We start from the raw sequence: 20,097 nt of genomic DNA, 5'->3' as shown, positions 1-20,097 counted from the left end.
AAATGTTGGTGACTGTTTTAAAGAGAGTTAAGACAACAACAGCTCGTGGAGTATCCTATTAAAATGTCCTAATGGGGTGCAAGATGATTTTAGGCAGGACTTTGTCCACATCTAATGCAGTCAAGGTGTGTAAATGTATGACCACCAAATCTCATTAGTAACTCACTCACTTTGAACACTAAGGTCTATCAACGCTTGCCAGAAAGTGATTCATTCTATTAAATAGTTCATTATCAAAGTGAACCTGTCACTGCAGCACACTTGAACTTTAAACCGAGATCCTTTATAGTCAGGAGTTGCCGTCGTTACCATCGTACACAAATCATAAACACTGCCATACACAACATTCCCGGCTCTGTTTAGATTCACAGTGATGCCCTGGCATTTCAGTCCACTGTGGGAAGAAGCTGCTTCAAATCTGAGAATTTGTTGGTGTATGGCGTACAGTACACATGGCAAATCCAGACTTCGCAACCTTTTTTGGCTGAAAAGTAGATATGATTTGGCCAAAAAGAAGGAAAAAAATAGCAGTTCCCAAAGGAGTGTGAAGTAGAATTATCAAGAAAAATAGGAAACTCCTCTTGAAACAAGAGCTGGGAATGGTCGAAATTCAGAATAGCTGGGAGGTCTGCAAATCTCTATGTTCCACCAATCAAACATGACTACATCCTCAATCACTACAGATTGAAGCATTTTACATTTTTGTGAATTTCTGGCATAAGAGTGGCAAGAAAAACACACAAATTGTGGCCCAGAGTAAGAGCTAGAATCTAAAGTGTACTTAAAATGTTTCCAACTATTATCATTTGTTCCACTCTTTAGACTGTTTTTTCCTACATGTACATCAGCAATGAATGTACCTCAAATGTCAAAAAAAAGAAAGAAGGAAATTTGACTTTTTTTTTGATGCTACAAACAACGTATGTAGATACTGATTTTAAACTAACTTAAAAAGTGCTCTCTTTGACAGTATTATATAAACTTCTTGAGAAATTGTAAGCATAAACAGATTTATGATCCACTATGTCAACTGGTGTTTTTTTTTTTGTGCAATTTCATTGACAAGGTCTACCACAGCTTCTGATGAGTCCTGAAACTGTTTCCATCCTCTGCCCTCATTGGGAATAACACAAAGTAGGTTTTTTTTTTGTACTCTTCTTCATCTAAAAAAGACTGGTTGATTTTATGGAAATTTGTTTTATTCCCCATTTTACTGAACAGAGTAAACACAAGGCAACACTAAAAACAGAAAAAAATAAGGTAATGACCTTTGTCCAATCAAAAAAAGAGAGAAAAATAGGTATTAAAGCAACATCACAAGGATCAAATGAATTTGCACCTTGACCACCTGCTGAAATTTTGAAATAATCAGGTCACTCTTTAGAATCATAAACTGATTTCTTCCAATCTTTTGACACGAGCAGGTGCTGAATATTGATTGCTGTCATAACACTTTTAACAGTGACTTGGCAATCTATCCATGAGGTATGACTGATCTTTTCTCGCTACAAAATCAACCATCATTCCCTATGCACACGCAATAGCAGGTGAGATTTGAACACATACCTCTCACTTGTAAATGTCATAAACTGGTTTAAAATGTCAAATCTTGACAGAATTTGCTTATTGTATCTGGTGCCATCATCTTTATGAGTTCAACAATTATTGTATGAATGGCCATCACAAGCAATCTTTACATTTACAGTTTGAAATGATAGTAATGTGTGTTACTTTTGTAATTTTGTTGTTGTTGTTGTTGTTGTTTGCATGAAAAAAATAAAGAAAATATTTGGAAATGACACATGAACTTTATTCAAGATTTTTTTTTTTTTTTTTTTTTTTTTTTTGGGGGGGGGGGGGGAATTTCCATGCCAATATTTAAGCATGTGTGAATCTGTTTATGGCAAGTGTTTCATTGAGTGTGTGGGTGTTAATTGTTTACTCCTCATAACAAAGCTACTTCAAAATGATTTCTACACAGACTATTGCACTGAACCTATCTGTACAATGTATGTCACATACTGTTGCTATCTGAGTTGACATGAAACATCAAGAATCTCTTAAACTCTGTCAATATACTAACTCCTATAAACCTATCTGCCATGAAGCGTGTGAAATATCTGCCTGCACATATCACCATGGATACAACCACAAAGCCATCACCACTTGTGTACTCTGATCTTCAACCAAGGAAAATATTAATGGGTTCACAAACCAAGGTGAATGCAAGATCAGTCAGTATAGATAAAAACATTTCTTTTCTACCCCTGCACTCCTCTTTGGTAGGTGTGAAAGCATGACTAATTTCTTCTGTTTATTAAACCTGTCTGTATTTAGGTGAAGGTGAGATATTTCAAATACGATAGATATATATGCAGATGTATACCTTTCAGCTTTAAGCAATTCATGACAAATTCCAAATTTGCTATTAAATGAAGCACACATCTCACTGCTATTCATGCACATAAGATGAGCTCACAAATCAAAGACTTTCAGAGTGCATTATAGATTTCAATGGAACATGGTTTCAGCCATTGGCAAGCATGTGTCCTAAATTTTATAGAAAATATCAACAAACGAATGAACAGTCTGCATCACATGTAAGTCTCAGACTTATGCCATAGATCTGCTTTGTATACATTATGTACCTACCACATTGTACTGGAGTCGAGGGCCATGGTTTGAGCTCTGTTTGCAGGGTTTCTTGGGGCCAATGAGGGTCCTACCAAAGAATCTCTTGAAGGTGATGTCATAGAGGCTGAAACGGAGTTGGTACTGGGTCTGGCGCTTGGACTTGTCCTGGAAGAGAATCAAAGAGGAAAATATGGGAGATAAAGACGGACAGAGAAGCGAAGAGAGAGAAAGAGAAAAAGAGAGAGACAGAAAGGGGAGGGGGAATAGACAAGGACATTTAATATTAATTACTTCAATTGTGATGTGGGGAGATGAGCAACTCATTTCAAACATTGTATCTCAACTCATATAGAAACCCTTGATGTAATACACTGTAATCCTGACTGCAGAGCTACAATGCACGAAATAAGCACAAGGTATACATATTAACTTATACTTCCATTTACATGAGGGGTGAAGGAAGATGAATAATTTGGAGGAACCATAGTGGTTCAGTGGATAACACCACAGGATCTCGGTCATGAGGTCCCTGGTTCAAGTCCCCTGGCATTAGTGGTAGCAGTGGTTGTGCTCCAAGGCAAGATACTTTATCCTTATTGCCTGACAGTTCTTTAGAAGGGACTCACAGACCTGCAAGCCCCCATGGCAACTTTACTCACAAGCTTTGAAAGCGTTTCTTATTGGCCATGTCAAACAATTACAAACAACAAAAACAATAGGGAAAAAATAAATGAGTACAATAGACACCATCATTGCACAATTGCCAAAAATTATGATGCATGTACAGCATAAAGTAAATCAGCAAACCAGCATACTCCTCTCTCAAGAATACCAACAAAAGAACAGAGACAGATAAAATAAGAAAGGTTCGCTGTGATACAATACTCATCAAAGGAATGTCAACATTTCATTAACAGAGCTATTAAAGATCAAACACCCAACTGCTGTACATCGAAACTGAACCTTCATGATAAAAAGTAGTTTGCACTTACTTTTTAACAACAAAATTAGCATTCCCAAAGCACCCACGATGTGTCAGACCATTTCGTTTTTAAACACATATTCACAATATGATTTGAATTTAAGGAGTACATATATCTTAAACAATTAAAGGAAAATTGTAATGAACAAGGGCAGAACAGACAAAATAAAAGACTGGCGTATTAATTCTCAAACTGAAAGAGTCACCAATCAAACCATACAAATCTGAACAAGAACAATTCATTAATGTGGGCTTTCAAGCACCCCTGGAAAAAAATAAACAATGAAAAGCTACAATAAAAAGTAACTTCTGCAGCTACAATTGTATGGAAAATATGCCTGCCCCCTTGTCCTTTTTAAAGTTATGGCTCAAATTTGATACTGAAAAAAAAAAAACAACACAAAAAACATCTTTGTACTAATCCTGGGAGTGGAAGCAAATGTTTCAACATGTGAATATTCTCAGAACAAAGCATCACATAAAGTGACAATATGCAGATGAGTAATGGTCCATTACCTGGCCATCATCTGGCTGACCTAGATTCTCCACCGAGTGAAACATGAGGAAGAATGGAACCCAGTTCTTAGATTCCACTTTCTCATCACCATAATATCTGGCTATCGTTCGGCGATAGTCCGCCGGGATCACACGCTTCTCCTTCAAATCTTGCTTGATTGCTCTGATTTCATTTGGAGATTGCACGAGACAGGTTGACCTTGGCCGATATGACAATGAAAGGTAAGGATCGACTGCAAGTCGGCTACCCCCTGTGCCATCAGGAGGGGCCGAAGATCGGGCAAGGCGTGTTGCAACATTGGGCATGCTTTTGGAGAGATTCGAGATTGGTGAGACAAGAAACCTTGGAGAGTTTGGCGACGACAACTGGCGAATGTACGAATGGGAAGCTGCCAATTTGCTGACGCGTTGAGAGCGAAGCGATTCTTCATCGTCATCATCCATAATGCTGAAATGTTTTTTCCTTACTCAGTATTTTCAGTCCAGGGTGTCTGCTCATTAACTGCCATAAATACAAGAAGTACTCTTGTCAAGAGATGAACTTTATTGAGCACTAAAAGATCAATAATTCATTCTAACACAACAATTAAAAAAACAGGACATGGTTGATGAAGAAAGTACAGAAAAGAAAATTCCCTCAGTCGCTTCTGCACCATTCAAATCATACACCCTTGCTCTCCTCTTATTTCATATCGCAAAGAAATTATTTGATCTCCTCATAGCAACTTTTTTTTTCAACCCACAATCACAATGAAAAGGGTGTATCAATCTTATTGCTGTTTGCTCACAGGAGAGCTGTGGACTGTCATGGATAGAATCAAACATTGATTTCAGCTCTGGTGAATTGTCTACAGAATTCCCCATGTGTCTGTGTTCAATACTTGTCACCTTCAAATAGATGTTGATATCAAGCACATTACCTACAGTTTCAACAAGCTTTCATAATGATAACATGTCACAGACACAAACTGATTTAATTCACACATGATTTTCACAAAACACACACATGCAAATTATACACACCCACACATACACACACGAACACCTGTACACATACACCTGTTATACAATTATCATGTAAAGAAACTTGTACAAATGTAAGAGCAGAAAGATACACAATCACCATCTGCTACAGCTGTTGTTAACCAACCATCAACCTTGGCAACAATCAATGAGCCAACGCAGCACATGTGTAATCCCCTCCATAAATGGAAGCTGCACTGTACAGTTAAAAAGTCTCCTAATGATCGAAAGAAGTGTAATTATCTCCTTTCCTTGTTGACATCTACTTGTACAGCAATTTCATTCTATGGACACAAGTGCATTGAGTATTTTGCATGCTGTGTGTGTGTGTGTGTGTGTGTGTGTGTGTTTGATGTGTGCTGTGTGTGTTTGATTTTCTTCACTCCAGTCACAAACTTGCAATCAATCATGGATGAAAACAGGCCCTTATTGTCATTTGGTTTCCATGGAAATATTGATCTCCGTGTAAGGGTATGCTGTGTGTGTGCATACAAGTGTAGTGTCTGTTTGTGTCTTGACAAGGAAAATCCATGCACAGTAACAAGCTTGTTCACCATTGACGTGTAGAAAAATTTCTGCCCATTTTTCATTAAGCATAATGTCGAAACTTATAAATCTTGTATGGTACAAACAATTTCTGCGAGTCTGCTGACAGTTAGAAATGAAATCTACCCGCATTCTGTGTGCAACAATGCCAAAGAATTCAGATCCTAAAAAGAATTCAAAATACATGTACATCAAAACATAAAAAAAACAAGAAATGTCAGCCAGTTGACATCCAGACAACAGAGAGATCGACAGTTGTGCAATTGAGGTTGGATTGTATTAATAGATTTCTACACAGTAGTCGATATTTAAATACATGTAATGGCACTGCAATGTAAATGGAAATCATACTAATTGTAGAACCTGTTTAAAAGTTCATTGAGTGTCAATCTGTTTGACGGTGGGATGGGTACATTCATGTACTGTGGTTCTGATTTCTATGGGATAATATCAAAATATGCGACCGTGCATCACAAAACGAACAAAAAGTCGCAAACAGTGATTTTGTGTGAGGACTGAAAATAGGTGAAATGGGTCAACCTAACCAATCTTGAGTTTTCATATTTTCTGAAAGAGCAAGTATTTTTCTATATTATATCAAAGTTTGGGATCCTTAAACAAACAGGAACTTGTGTTTTGAGCAGTTTTTCTTGACACTTTTTGGTGGAATAGTGTGATTAGTAGTTTCTCATAGAACCATCTTCCCATTTCTAAAAAAAAAAACCCTGTCCATACACTTCACTTTCAATTCCAATAACTTTGGAGAGAATGGTGCTACTGCATTGAAAGTTGGTATTAATCATGTACAGAATGTGCTAATGAAGCATGCTTTATTTCAGCTTAATCTGACAATCCCTTCATTGTTGTTGCTCCAGTGGTTAACATCCTGTTTTTTGTTCAATTCATCCCACAGCTAGCATAGCTTGGTATTAATCTTTAAAAGATTAAGGGCTTGAGTACACCCTGTACTTCAGAGCCTGTTTTCTCAGTTCACACTTTCCAGAGTGTGTCCTTTCTTTCCAATATTTAGATAGGTTAGGAGAGTCCATCTAAATTGAGTTATACATCATTTTAAAGCCTAGAGTCTGCTCTTTTAGAATCTACTCTTAACTAAAAATCCATGTCTGGCGACTTTCTGTTTGTTTTGTGATGCAGGGTCACATATACCGTAGGAATGAATGATAATGCCCGTGATTGAGATTCTCTGTTGCAATTTGCAGAATGAAGGAGAGCAAATCACTGCTCTTTCAACAAAATATCAGGTGGACAGATTTTTCACAATGGCAAAAAGTAGAACCTGTCAGGTTTTCTCTAAAATTTTAAATAGGATTGCTGATAACCATACAGTTTGGTTGTTGTTGTTGTTGTTGTTTATAACAATATTTCCTACATGCATCTGACCCAAACTTATGGAAAAATTCCAGACATTTCTATTAAAAAGTATAATTTCGTGACTGGTCTGTACTCTCCACCATCTACATGTACGTGGAATGATTTTTGAGCAATATGTTTGTCATGTTCTGTGTCATAGAAAAACAGAGGTACTATTGTAAAATTACATCATAAATGGTGTAAACTGGTTTAAACTTACTCGTACAGCCATTAGAATGAAGACAAGTTGTATCAAAAGTCAGATCTAGATTACTTTGGAAAAAAATGCAATTGACATAAAACAAGCAAGAAACTGTACAGAACTATTTAACAATGAGCACCCTGTATGAAGCAAACATGACACTCCTTGGAAAACCTGTCAAAAGTTTCATCTTCAATATAAATTGTAAATCTGATCTATTGAAAAAGAAGGATAAAAAGCCCTAATACATATTGCTGTATACAGAATTTGTATGTGACGAATCAAAAAATTAATTATGCTTTCATTTTGATTCGCTGATGCAGCTGAGAATTGGTGGAAAAAAGAGATTTTTGTTTATACCAGTCTCAACAGCAATCCTTTCACAATTGACATTCCACACATAATGTACATTGTACATATAACGCACACAGTTGTACACACATACAAATCCACCCACACACACACGAATGTCACTATGTAAAGCACCAATCAGCATGAACAAACATAGCCAACAATCATGAAGGCTCCATCAGTTCTGAAAATATCCAGATTGTAAAGCAATGGAACTTGGCGTGGCCATGATATTACTTCCAGAGCTCGCAGTGATGATGCATTCATATGTAGTGAGAGTAACCCACCACCTCCTCTTTGCCTCAGGCTGCAGGGTGAGCACTATCGATTCCACAAACAACAACCGGTGGGACAATCAGATCGCGGCGCTCAGCGTTGTCCATCCTGAGTGATGGTCAAGTTGAAACACACGCAGCGCTATTCAAATGGCATACTCATCAACCAAACACAGGGAGTCCACAACTGAAATAATCCCCTAAAACAACAACAAAAGGACTAAGTTCTGATTGGATATACAGCATCAGCAAGGTATTCCTCCAATGTTGAGCCATTAATATCGATAGCAACAGCTCTCTATGCGTGTGTGCACTGAAGGAGTAAAACTGTTCCCCACCATAAGCAAACAATGCAAATCAAATATTTGTTTGCCCTTAAGAATCACTCCATAGATGAAGAAAGCATACATGCGGAAAGCCGAACATCCCTTGAAGTGTAATATCCAATAAATCCATAAGGAAGAAATGAAGCATATCATTCATGCGAAGGCACGCTGTACAATGCAACTGCACACGTTCAAGATTTGCAGACATCATCCACGCGTGAAGTGCTACAAAAAGCAACTAGCAAAGACCCCTCGAATAATCTTCGAAATGCACTGTGTCTAATTAAACCTAATTGTCCATCTGAGCACTTGTAACACGGGTGTGAAGTGCTCTGCCCTGAACAGTTGTAAACTCTGCACCATAAAACAGTTTATGGTCAGGGTTCAGTTGGTAAGCAATTCAGAGTCTGCGTTCACACAAGTAAATATCTTTGCAAGACTTTTTTGTCCTCCTTTTGTTTCTCCCACTTTCTCTCTCACTCTTTCCCTTTGTCCTTCATCTATTTATCATTGTGAAAATCATATCTCTTTTCACCGCTAAGCCTGTTTACTTCCCAAAACACGATTTATACTGTTAAATATGTTTGGACATCAATTACAATCTATTTGAACCTCCTGGAATTCCGACAGTTTTTCTTTCCCTATCCTTTCATCTTTCTCATCTCCTTATCTCACTCTTATACTGTTTTTACAGATTAAAACTTGGTACATGTAAATCCAGTAGCAACCATGGCATGTAGCTTGCAGCAATGAGAATGGAAAGAGAGCTAAATGCAAGTGGTTTGGTTCCGTATTTTGAAGTCTAGATTATGAGCACCTTTTTTCCCCCAGTGATTTCTCTTTTTATTTCATCAAATTTACATACAATCCCACACAATGAAACAAAACTGAATAAGCCTTTCTTCAAATGCATTTTGTAAACTGACTGTTGAACACATACAGATTCTCACTTTAATACCCAAGAAGCACTTTGTTCGAAGGTAGTTTGTTTGGTGCAGATTAAATCTCACCACTATTACAAACTGCAAATTGGGGAACAAATCGTTGGGAAAATATTTCCCTGTGTGAACAGCATCGAGCATTTCTATGGGCTGGAGTCTGCTACCTTTCTCTCTCGGTCTCCCTCACTCTGCTTCTTTCTATATCTAAGATAGCTTTTAGGGCCTCTTCGCAGTTTATGCTAACATCTTCTGACATTAAACAAACAAAAGCACAGAGGCACTGCAACACAATAGACCAATCAGGGAGTCAAGGAGACTGGAAACAGGAGCCCCAACATCAGGACTTGGGGTGGGTTTCTTTCCCAGCCCCATCTTTGGTCCAGTGATTTTCTGGGATTGATGTCTCAAGGAACTTACAGTACCAGAAGCAAGGATGGAAACCAAGGAGCAATTTACCTTGGACGAAAGAGGCTAAATCAAACCTGATGGAGCTGAAGTTTGAGAGCTCTATAGACTGCATTTGAATAATCAAGTGAAAGGGAGATTTAAACTGCTGTTTGAAAATATGATTATGGATAAGTAAAACTCCGCCTTCTACAAAGTTACAAAGGAAATCAAACAGTCTTTCAGCCTTTTACATTGTAGGTAAGTGCCGGGGGGGGGGGGGGGGGTCTTGGTAAAAGAAGCTGACTTGATGACTCATTGCAAAGTTGTCATTTATCTGCTTTCATTCACTAAAATGGGCAAGAATGTTTCGTATGATTATCTTGATGTTCTTTTTCTGCAAATACAATGTAGATGAACTTGAGCAGCTTTCTTGTTGTATTACAGGTACACAAGCAATGTCTGAGATATCTTGAGTACATTGCAGAGCCACAGAAACGATGGATCATAATAACTGTGTTTCCATGGAAACATCATAAAACAAACCTACTCTGCTGCTTTGCAAAGGAAACCTAGTTTGATGGATTGCCCTAAATTTGTCCTCTGATTAAAAGCTGTCATTAAATTCAGTCTGATAGTGCGATCATGCTTTCTGTCTTTCCCAGTTGTTGCTTAGTTGCTATGACAACGACAAAATGTTTATGACCAAGGTTGTCAATAGCAACACCTACAAACGATCAAGCATGGCAGTATATTGTTGATTTTTTTTCTTAATTGTAAGGAGTACTGAGGACTATTTTGACATATATATGCTTATAACGAAAGTTGGAAAAACGCTGATTTTGAACTCAGCAGTATTCACTGACGCAACAGAAATAGCAGGATTATGGTGTACTACAATGTATGATATCAAAGTTATGTCTTGTATTGATTCTTAACATATTCACTATAAATGTATGGTTATCTCACATGCAAACCACGTGTTCATACAGCTGTAATTACCTCAAAATTTGTATCACCTCTACTATTCAAATACTTGACCTGGTAAAGGGCAAGGCTTCAAAAGGAAGAGAACATTATCGCATTCTTATCTCCTTCAAGATAAGATTTGGTTTGGATTACAGTTCTCCTATGTATATTTGCATATCTTTTTCTTGTTGTTGTTGTTCCTGGGTCAGCTTGACATTTTCACTCCAATAGCAAACACAGCCACAAAACACAAAAATGCACAGAAAAACTCAAACAAACACATTTCGAAGGCAATTTGACATTCGTGAGTCAAAATTTAGGAATACTGCACATGATACCAGTAGGAGTATCAAATCAAACCCAAGAAAAACATTATATTAAATCTCCCCCCTCTCATTTCTATGACTTATACGGCACTTTCCTCATATAATGTACATTGTAAAGCTCCTCACAAATCCAGCAACACACTCAACAGACAATTCAGACAGTGGGGTGATCTCTAGGAAAATATTTTGATCAGATATCATTAGACCAGCAGCCACTGCTACTCTCGCCTCACTTAAGGGAAGAGGCCAAATGCAGCACATATCATCCTTGGGACGTCATACGTGAACACTTCTCTTCATTTAGCCAGGATTCCTCCTAACTTTCCCCCTCCCTCTGTTCAATACAAGAAGTGTGTGTGTTTTTGTGTATGGGCACACACAATGCAATGAAGGAATGTAGGGGCCTCATCACATGCTCTTATTCTAGGAATGTGTACAGGAAATATACATGATACAGGTGCAGTGTGCTAGACAGTAAAGGTTATTTACAACAAATATAAGTCTCAAAGAATTTTATGCAAGAGCCATGAATAGCCATCAAAATAGACTCTATTATATTTTGGATCAAAAATTTGTCTTCCATTGATTGGTTGAAAGAGCTTCGAGTGATTGTAGGTATTTTGAACTATTTTTAGAGTGTTGGTGTGTTTGACACTCCATGAAGTACTATTTGCAAAATGATGTCACAATCACCCTTCTTTACAATCAAGTGTACCCGTCCGCGTCCGGTCCCGAATTCTAGTGTTCAGGTTTGCAGCGGCCATAAGAGCGCTTGGATACTTGCGACGGGCAACTCTGGCGGTGCCACGGCTACTACGTTTTTCAATTTCCGATCTCTCGCACTGTTGCGTATTGCAGGCGCTACGCTGCCGCCGCAGTGCGGCTAAGCCTAGGGCCTATATAAAATGATTTTCACTTTTTATTCAAATTTTTGATCCAAAATATAAAACAAATATACTTTGCCTAGTTTCGAGTTTCTTGTTAAAACTATGGGCCTCGGTGACTCCAAACTAGTACTATTCACTTCGGGGCTGCGCCCCTCAGTGAATAGTACTAGTTTGTAGTCACCTCTGCCCATAGTTTTAACAAGAAATTCTCAAGGCCAAGTATAAATGTATATTAATAGCCTCTGTGTATGCAGAAAGATGGGCACCAAATGATTGGCCTATGTCGGATCAATTGTTTGTTTGTTTGTTTTTTTTAATCTAGACTGTCAGTAGCACAATCAGGGTATGCAAATTATGTGCGTAACAGGGGAAAAATGAGAAAACTTAGTGAAAATGTGTTTTTTGCTGTTTGTTGTAGTTGAGTGCACAAGATTTCATTTCATGTAAAGATAGAGTCAAATTTTGCATTAAAATGTGCATAAATTAGCATTTTAATTAGGGTGTCAAATTACATTAAAATGACTAATATATTGGAAAAATTCATTGAAAAAAAGGAGAAATGTTTTTTTTCATCTCAAATTGCTTTTAGAATATTTCTGTCGACTGATAAATACCCCTCTCATTCACCACTAGCACATAACCACGACATATCACAAAATATGAATTAATGTCATATTTTTACCACTCAAAATGGATGATCAATTTCGTAGGCATTACTTTGAATTCACATAAAACCAATATATATTTTAGAATATTTCACTTTTGCCAAAAAGTGAAGAGGTGAAACTTTCAGGAATAGGTAACAGACACATGCTGGCCATTATTACAAAGTTTTATGAAATTAGGGCTGGTATATTGGAAGATATGATATTTTTCATCCAAAAGTTATCTTTACAGTTTGACCTTGAATATTCATATACCAGGTACTTATGTCAATGTGTCAGTATACAAATGATGCACAGGTCTGAGTGCATCAGTCGGAATTGTGTGCATACATTCTTGTAAGGTAAACTACATGTACATGGAATGCTTAACCCACGAGGCGAAGCCGAGTGGGTTTAGGCTTAATTCCATAGTTGCCACATGCACACTACACGTATATTCCGCCTGACGCACGAAAAGACACGTGCGTCATCTGTGTTATAGAATGGGTAATTTTCTTGCCAAAAACCCATTTTTCTATCGTGTTACCCGATGACAAATTTACTGGATGCCTTTCCTTTTGGCTTGCCATAGACAAGAGTCCGAAAATCATGCATCAGTTTTTACTGGATGCATGGTTTTACTTCAGAGCCATGCATCCAGTAAAAACTGATGCATGGCTATTTTAGCCAATAGGCGTCTCATAATGAGTGCGCGAACGCTTGCTTAGTGCGCGAACCTTTGTTACAAGTGTGCGTACTCTTGCAAGTGCGCGATAACATGTTTACCACTGTGACTCAGCATGCGGCCAGTAAAAAAATCAACACATAGCTCTCGACCAATGTGATCGCAGGATTCTCACTACCCATTCTATAACACCCTCGGTAGCTATACATGTAGTTTGGTGGATTTAAGTGGTAACCCTTTGAGTGCTTTGAGCGCCTATTGGTAAAGAAAAGCGAAAAACCCTGTATATAGATAGTAAATTGCACATAGTGTCTATAAAAAGTCACTGGCACACACAAGGTTAAACATGATGCTACAGTATGTTACAATCTACTACTGATCAAATTCATAAAATCCGTTGTACTTGCTTCTCGAGCATACAATTACTGTATACAATATTCAGATAACATTTGATTTGCTGTTGCATGTAATGATTTCACCTTGGATCACAACCATGACGCAACAGAGGATAAATCTGAGGGGCTCTCAATGGGGAGTGTTCACAGACATGACTGCCAAAACAAATCAAAGCTTGAAACACACCTATGAAGAGCATACAAATTTGAATAAAGATTGTCTAATAACCAAAATGGGACAAATGAAACTCTGATTTAGACAACTCTCAAATATGACAATTTGTTCTGAGTTGTTAAACTGCTGTTAATCTGATTAATAAATCTTGTGCTTTACCTACTGTTCACAAATTGTGAAAAAAAGTTAACATCAGTTGATGTTTTGCAATTTGAAGTAAATAATGATGCCGATAATAACCAATGCATTTGCAAATTTTGAACCATCTAAATGTGTATCTAGTAAGAAATATTGTAAGCCACTTTAGATGTTCAATGCAGAATAGGTATAAGGCTAGATAAATGTCTACATCTGTACATAATTGTATTTATTTTATTATTTTATTATTTCATTTTCCAGCACTTACATGTGTACTGTGTACTAGCCCTTTGGCAAATAAACTGTCTTTAGCTTAGTTTCATCGAGTAATTTTCAAAAGCAATTTCATATCGTTATTCATGGCAAAACTGTAACAATTACCAATTCCGAAAAGATGGTGGCAGGCCTTTGTTTATTTCATATCCTAAATCAATCTTTTTCATTAGGACCAAATGCTTTAGGGCTTCAAAATGAAGATGATATTCCTTGGTCAAAATGTCAGCTGAAATTATGTGTGGGTTATTAAAGCAATATCAATATATCAAAGAATAATTACAATGTATCTTGAACATTTTGTCCTCCTTTCACTTTTACCAAGATCAATGAGACAGCTGATCACTGTTGTTACAAATGGACATCTACTGTAAAAGTGGATATTTTCGTGCGACTAATTTTTCGCGCTTGGCCAGGTGAGAAGAGTTTCGCGTGTTTTTAATTCCGCGGAATCAAGACATCACACACAGGAACACATGGCAAGCGAAAATATAAGCGTGCTTTTATTTTCGCGCTAGTTTCTGGTTGCGCGAAATGCGCAAAAATTTTAACACCGCGAAAATTTCCACTTTTACAGTTCATTATCATTTGTAATCACTTGAGCACTTTTAAAGCTAAAAACTATAATCAAAACTTTAATAACAAATTCTATTCTGCTTTTAAGAACACTAAAACTGAGATGTGGAAGGGAGGCCTACAACTGTGACTTTACAGCAATAAGGAGAAGCCTTTAACAAAGAGGGGAAAAAGGAAACTCAAGGAATATAGAGGATACCATAGTTTAACATCACAGTGCCAGTTCTTTGTAAAGGCAATAAAATGCATGCTGCAGTAGCCAGGCTTATTTTCTAAATATGAAGGTAAGCATGCAATTTCAGAGTGCCGTGGCGAAACAATAGAGTCTTGTGAGATACACAAAAGCATGAAATGATTTAAATACTTGTAAGCTTTCAGGGATGCATATATACAGACTGCAATAGTACTGCATGTCTTGACCACAAACAAACATCAGTACAACCCATCAAGGCATATTTTGAGTATTCAAATTGGTGTGAACAGTTGACCCAAACTACAATGCAGAGCTGTAATATGCTGAAGACTTGTATCTTCAACCCGCTGAGGATGGGCTGACGTTGCTATAACACGCATTTCCCATCATAGACACTTGCCCGAGTACATGTATACTTGGGACTCGTCTTCAACGGGTTACTGTAAAAGTGGTTTCTTTCGCGTACAGATACTTTCACGGTTTCCATCGGTGCCGACTTTTTCGCGTGTGTTTAAATGCGCGGTCGGCAAAATCTGTAAAATTCACAGTCAGCAAAAACTGTTTTATACTGTATTTTGCACATGAAAACACAAACTATAATCCAATTATTCTTCTATTTATTAAATAGAAATTGAAATTAAATGCAGGCTTCAACTGTACCTGAAATCCCGTCTCTTGAGTACTTTATAACATGCTTGTACCTACAATGCGCGGTATCGCTGTGTGTGTATTGACCATCAATACACTCAATGCGCGGAATCTTCGTGTGTGCATGTGCGCAATTTTATAGCGTCGTAACAAGCGGCAAGTTCAAAACATTTCCTTGCGTGGTTAATTTCGGGCGACTTTTCAAAACATTTTCGCGTGATGTCGAATTCCCGGTTCAACCTTAAAGCGCAAAAAGCGCGAAAATAAAACCACCACGAAAGAAACCACTTTTACAGTAACACTCAAGTCTGGTATCTGGTTTCCTCCATGGAAGACACAATTGCTCACAACACTGCTCACTCTGTGTAAAATTCACAACCATGATAACACCATGGAAACTGGAACGGATCGAAGCAGCGAAGACAGAAACCCACGTCTTCTACTCCTTACAAATCACAAGAGATGAGCTCAATCCTGCTTGGCTTGTTGAGACTGAATGCACCTCTGAACAGAAAGCATCATCTGCACTCTAGAAATTGTAAAAAGGTACGAAGAACGCGGCATAATGGGCCAATGCCACAACTCCACAAAATAATACACAAAGGTGAAGATGGCTTTGTAATCCTGATGTCAAGAGAGGAAGGAGTATCATGCACATCACATCACAGAAAAGTAGAGCTGGGAAGATGCAAGCACCTGCACACTTGCTGCCGACAAAAACAATAATGTGTCATTAGAGAGCTGTGCACAAATCCTATCGTAGCCCAAACATCTCTCCTCAATGGTAGAGATATTATCCTCAAACCGATATCCTCACTATTGAATTACACTAATTACTCATGCAGTAAAATCTTATCACAGTGATGCACAACTTCCTTTTTTTTGTTGTTTCTATTTTCTTTCTGTCCACTGACAAAAATTGTGCATTTACACTGTGTCTCCATGAATACGAGGTCGTCATCCATCTATTCAACCAAGCATGTCTCCCAATGAAAGGAAAAACAGAATGTAAATCAGTTCTGTCTTAGAGCCCAGCGTCTGAGAGAGAAGAGAGAATATTGCGTGTGTGATTACCTTTGTATGAGAAATGGGTTGAGCGTGGTACATTCATTCAGGGGCCAAGGATAATGGAATGCCAACTGGCCGGGGGCTAGTATTCCATTTCCAATGACAGCGTGAAATGGATATTAACAGAAAGCATTGTATCTGCCCAGTCACCCACACACAGGCACTGTATGCACACACAAGAAACACATAGCGACCGAGGGAAACTTGACATTTGTGAACAGCCATATTGTATTAAAGGAGGACTTTTTTGTTCTCGAGCTTAGAATGCATTGTACAACAGAAATACAACAAACATATTATATACTTGGCCTGACAGAGTTGTATTCCAGATTTTATTAGGACCACTTTGTTCTTTTTGTTTTTTTTGACATCTCAGCCATTTTAGAAACAATTGTAATCAAATAAGCTTTTAATTCCTCTTACAAACTGTACAATTGCTCTGTAATATTTCAAATAAATGGTTTCATGTGTAAGATACGTATCCCCTTCCAAAAAGTTTAAAATCTGAATCCCCATCTGTACAGTACACCATCTCTTTCTTCTCACTAGGAAAACAGATCTATAGAATGAAGAAAAGACAATTTTGACTTGCACACACTTCCATGTACAGCATACAATATATGTATACTATGACTAAAAAACATCAATGGTGTAGAAATCACAACAATCTCTTTCAATGGGTTCTTTTCATCAATACTGGCTAGCAACAAACGATACAAGGCTGATAAACATGATACAAGGTGTAACACATACACAATCTTATGATTCTAGGAGTATGATTCTTTTTGCCCCAGAGAGTAATGAAAAGACTTTTTGGATATCTCATGAAAGTTTTTTTTTTTTTTTTTTTTTTTTTTTTTTTTAATAAATAATAATAATTTTTCTCTCTTTCAGTACAATACAGCACTGGTTATTGTCAAAACTTTCTATAAAATAACCCATTAGCAACATTCTGTATTACACTTATTTACTTAATGTGTTACCTACAGTCTGTATTTTTAATGTATTTTGTATACCACATGTATACATTCATGTGCATACAGATCAACAAGTTTCACTGCAAGAGCTCAACACAGCATTACATGTACAAATGTACATAGCCCTTTTTACACTTGTGTTTCTTAACCCCGTACTTTCTCTGACCCAGGACTATCATTAGTCCCGTACCAATTTTTTCAGCTTTTTACACTCACCAATTACTCCCGTACTAAGCTCTTGTCCAGGGCTGAGGAGAAAATTGACCTTTTTACACTCGTATTTCTTAGTCCAGTACTTTCCAAACCACATGAATATTCATGATTACGTTGTGCACTGTACACGTACACGCACGCACCGGCAGCACTTGATTATCTCGTTTCTGATTGGTCAGTGGGGGTCGGACTTTATCTCCGTCGCTTAGCCCCGGATTATTTTTTCGTTCTGTTTACACTCGCTTGCTTGGCACCGCAATTGCATGGTTAGCACTGCAATTGCGGTGCTAACCCTGCTATTTTGCAGGACCAGATAGTACGGGACTATCGGTGGGGCTAGCCCACTTTGGCAAAAACAAGTGTTTAAACAGAAAGTGGGCTAAGGAAAGTCCGGTACCAACAGTGGGGCAAAGCGAAAAAATAACATGATCTAGAAAGTTTTGTGGTATAACAGACCTACATATGTGCATTAAATGTCATATCTTGATATTTTCTAAATCACTTTTCCCGAAGGTAAACAGGACCTTTGAAGGAGACCTCCGGATGATTTTCAGATTTTTGCATTTGAACAACTATGAATTAGTTATACTGAGGACAGAGTTTCAGAATTTATGATAACTGGGATGAAGAATAAGAATATTTTCAAAATTTAGAACAAATTGCAGTGAACAAGGATGATGACACGGCAGAGTCACCTTGAGAATGCATGAGTTGGGGCTCAAGGAAGCAGAACAAAAGAAGAAGGCATGCATAGATTATACACAGGTGAACTCGCAAGCAAACGGTATTGTAATGGAATTACACTGCTGCATTTCTGAAATATGTGAACCTCCTACACCATGTATGTCATCATCCTTGTTCAGTGTAATTTGTTTCAGGTTTTTCAAAGTATCGTTTCTCTGATCAAGAACCACAATAAATTCCACAAATCTATGGAGTTGTCGATTTATGTACTACAATGTACATGATGTGAAATTATGAAAATCATCTGGAATGTCCCTTTAATCGCCAAACGGTTCTAGCTTTGCGTTGAATAGAACAAACAACCGGATGTAAACCACCAGAGCAACAACAATGAAGAGATTATCAGATTAAGCTGAAATTGATCATGCTGTAATTATTACATTCTATTCATGATTAATGCCAACTTTCAATGCAGTCCCTTAGCATTATTTCGTCAAAAGTTATTAGAGTTGAAACTTGCGAGTGTGCAAAGGATTTTCAACAACTTATGAAAAGGGGCCTCTAAGACATGTACACTTGTTCTATTGTCACAACTCTACAAAACAGGTTGTAGAAAAAACTGCTGAAAACACACTTTACCATTCATTTTACGATCCCAAACTCAGGAAAAATGTAGAATAACTCAATCTTTCAGAAAATATGAAAAACTCCAGGTTAACTTGGTTGACCTGTTTCACCTTTTTTGAGCTCTCAGGTCATATCAAGGAGTGTGATTTTTGGTTGGTTTTGTGATGCATGGTCACATTGCTTTTAAAGTTGTGTTTTCACTCCTCTTTCTCTCTTTTTCTTCTTCTTCTTCTTCTTCTTCTCTCTCTCTGTCTTGCGTGCTCTGTAGTAATTACCCAACACTGCAAGATGTGTGAGTGTCAGAGTGTGTGTGTGCATAACCCTCCCCCCCCCCCACACACACACACATTTGATATTGGCCTTAGTACTACAGTAGTGATAGGACCAGTAGGATCAGCCAGAGAGCACATTAAGTGTACAATTGTACATGTAGTAGACAGCCCTGGTGGTCTGAATGATACCTGATCACAAGAGGGCAGCATTCATCAACACATCTCATCCTCATTAAAGGACAAGTTCACCTTCATAAACATAAGGATTGAGAAAATGCAACAGTATTAGTAGAACACATCAGTGAAAGTTTGAGGAAAATTGGACAATCGATGCAAAAGTTATGAATTTTTTAAATGTTTGTGTTGGAACCGCTGGATGAGGAGACTACTACAGCTTGTGAGTCATTGATATGCGTACAACAGTATAAAGAAAATATAAAAGAAAATTCAACATATTTTCACTTTTTTCGCATAATAAAAGAGCAATTGACTTGCCTCTTTCTAAAGGCAGGGGGAATAATATTACCCATAACATTCATCGGTAACGAGTCAGGGGAATGTGTACTTTTTTCAAAAGATGGAATTTTGTGAAATTCTCTTTATATTTTCCTTATATTGTTGTACGCATGTGACATCTAAGTTATTCATACACTGCAGTAGTCTTCTCATCCAGCGGGTACTGCACAAAAACTTCAAAAATTCATAACTTTTGAACGGATTGTCTGATTTTCCTCAAACTTTCAATGATGTGTTCTACTAATATTGCTACATTCTCTCAATCCTTATGTTTATGAAG

General features: G+C 37.6%; 1 pseudogene; it reads right to left on the bottom strand.

Annotated features, from left to right (window-relative positions):
* The window catches only part of LOC139727262 (nephrocystin-4-like), a 78,983-nt pseudogene that overhangs the window by 49,665 nt on the left and 9,221 nt on the right, over positions 1-20,097 (bottom strand).

Source organism: Diadema antillarum, unplaced genomic scaffold (assembly GCF_040938485.1).
Source record: "Diadema antillarum isolate AM-2024a unplaced genomic scaffold, OU_Dant_1.0 seq00000124_RagTag, whole genome shotgun sequence".
NCBI lineage: Eukaryota > Metazoa > Echinodermata > Echinoidea > Diadematoida > Diadematidae > Diadema > Diadema antillarum.
The sequence above is the reverse complement of the archived record's forward strand: the minus strand, read 5'-3'. Positions and strand labels throughout refer to the sequence as shown.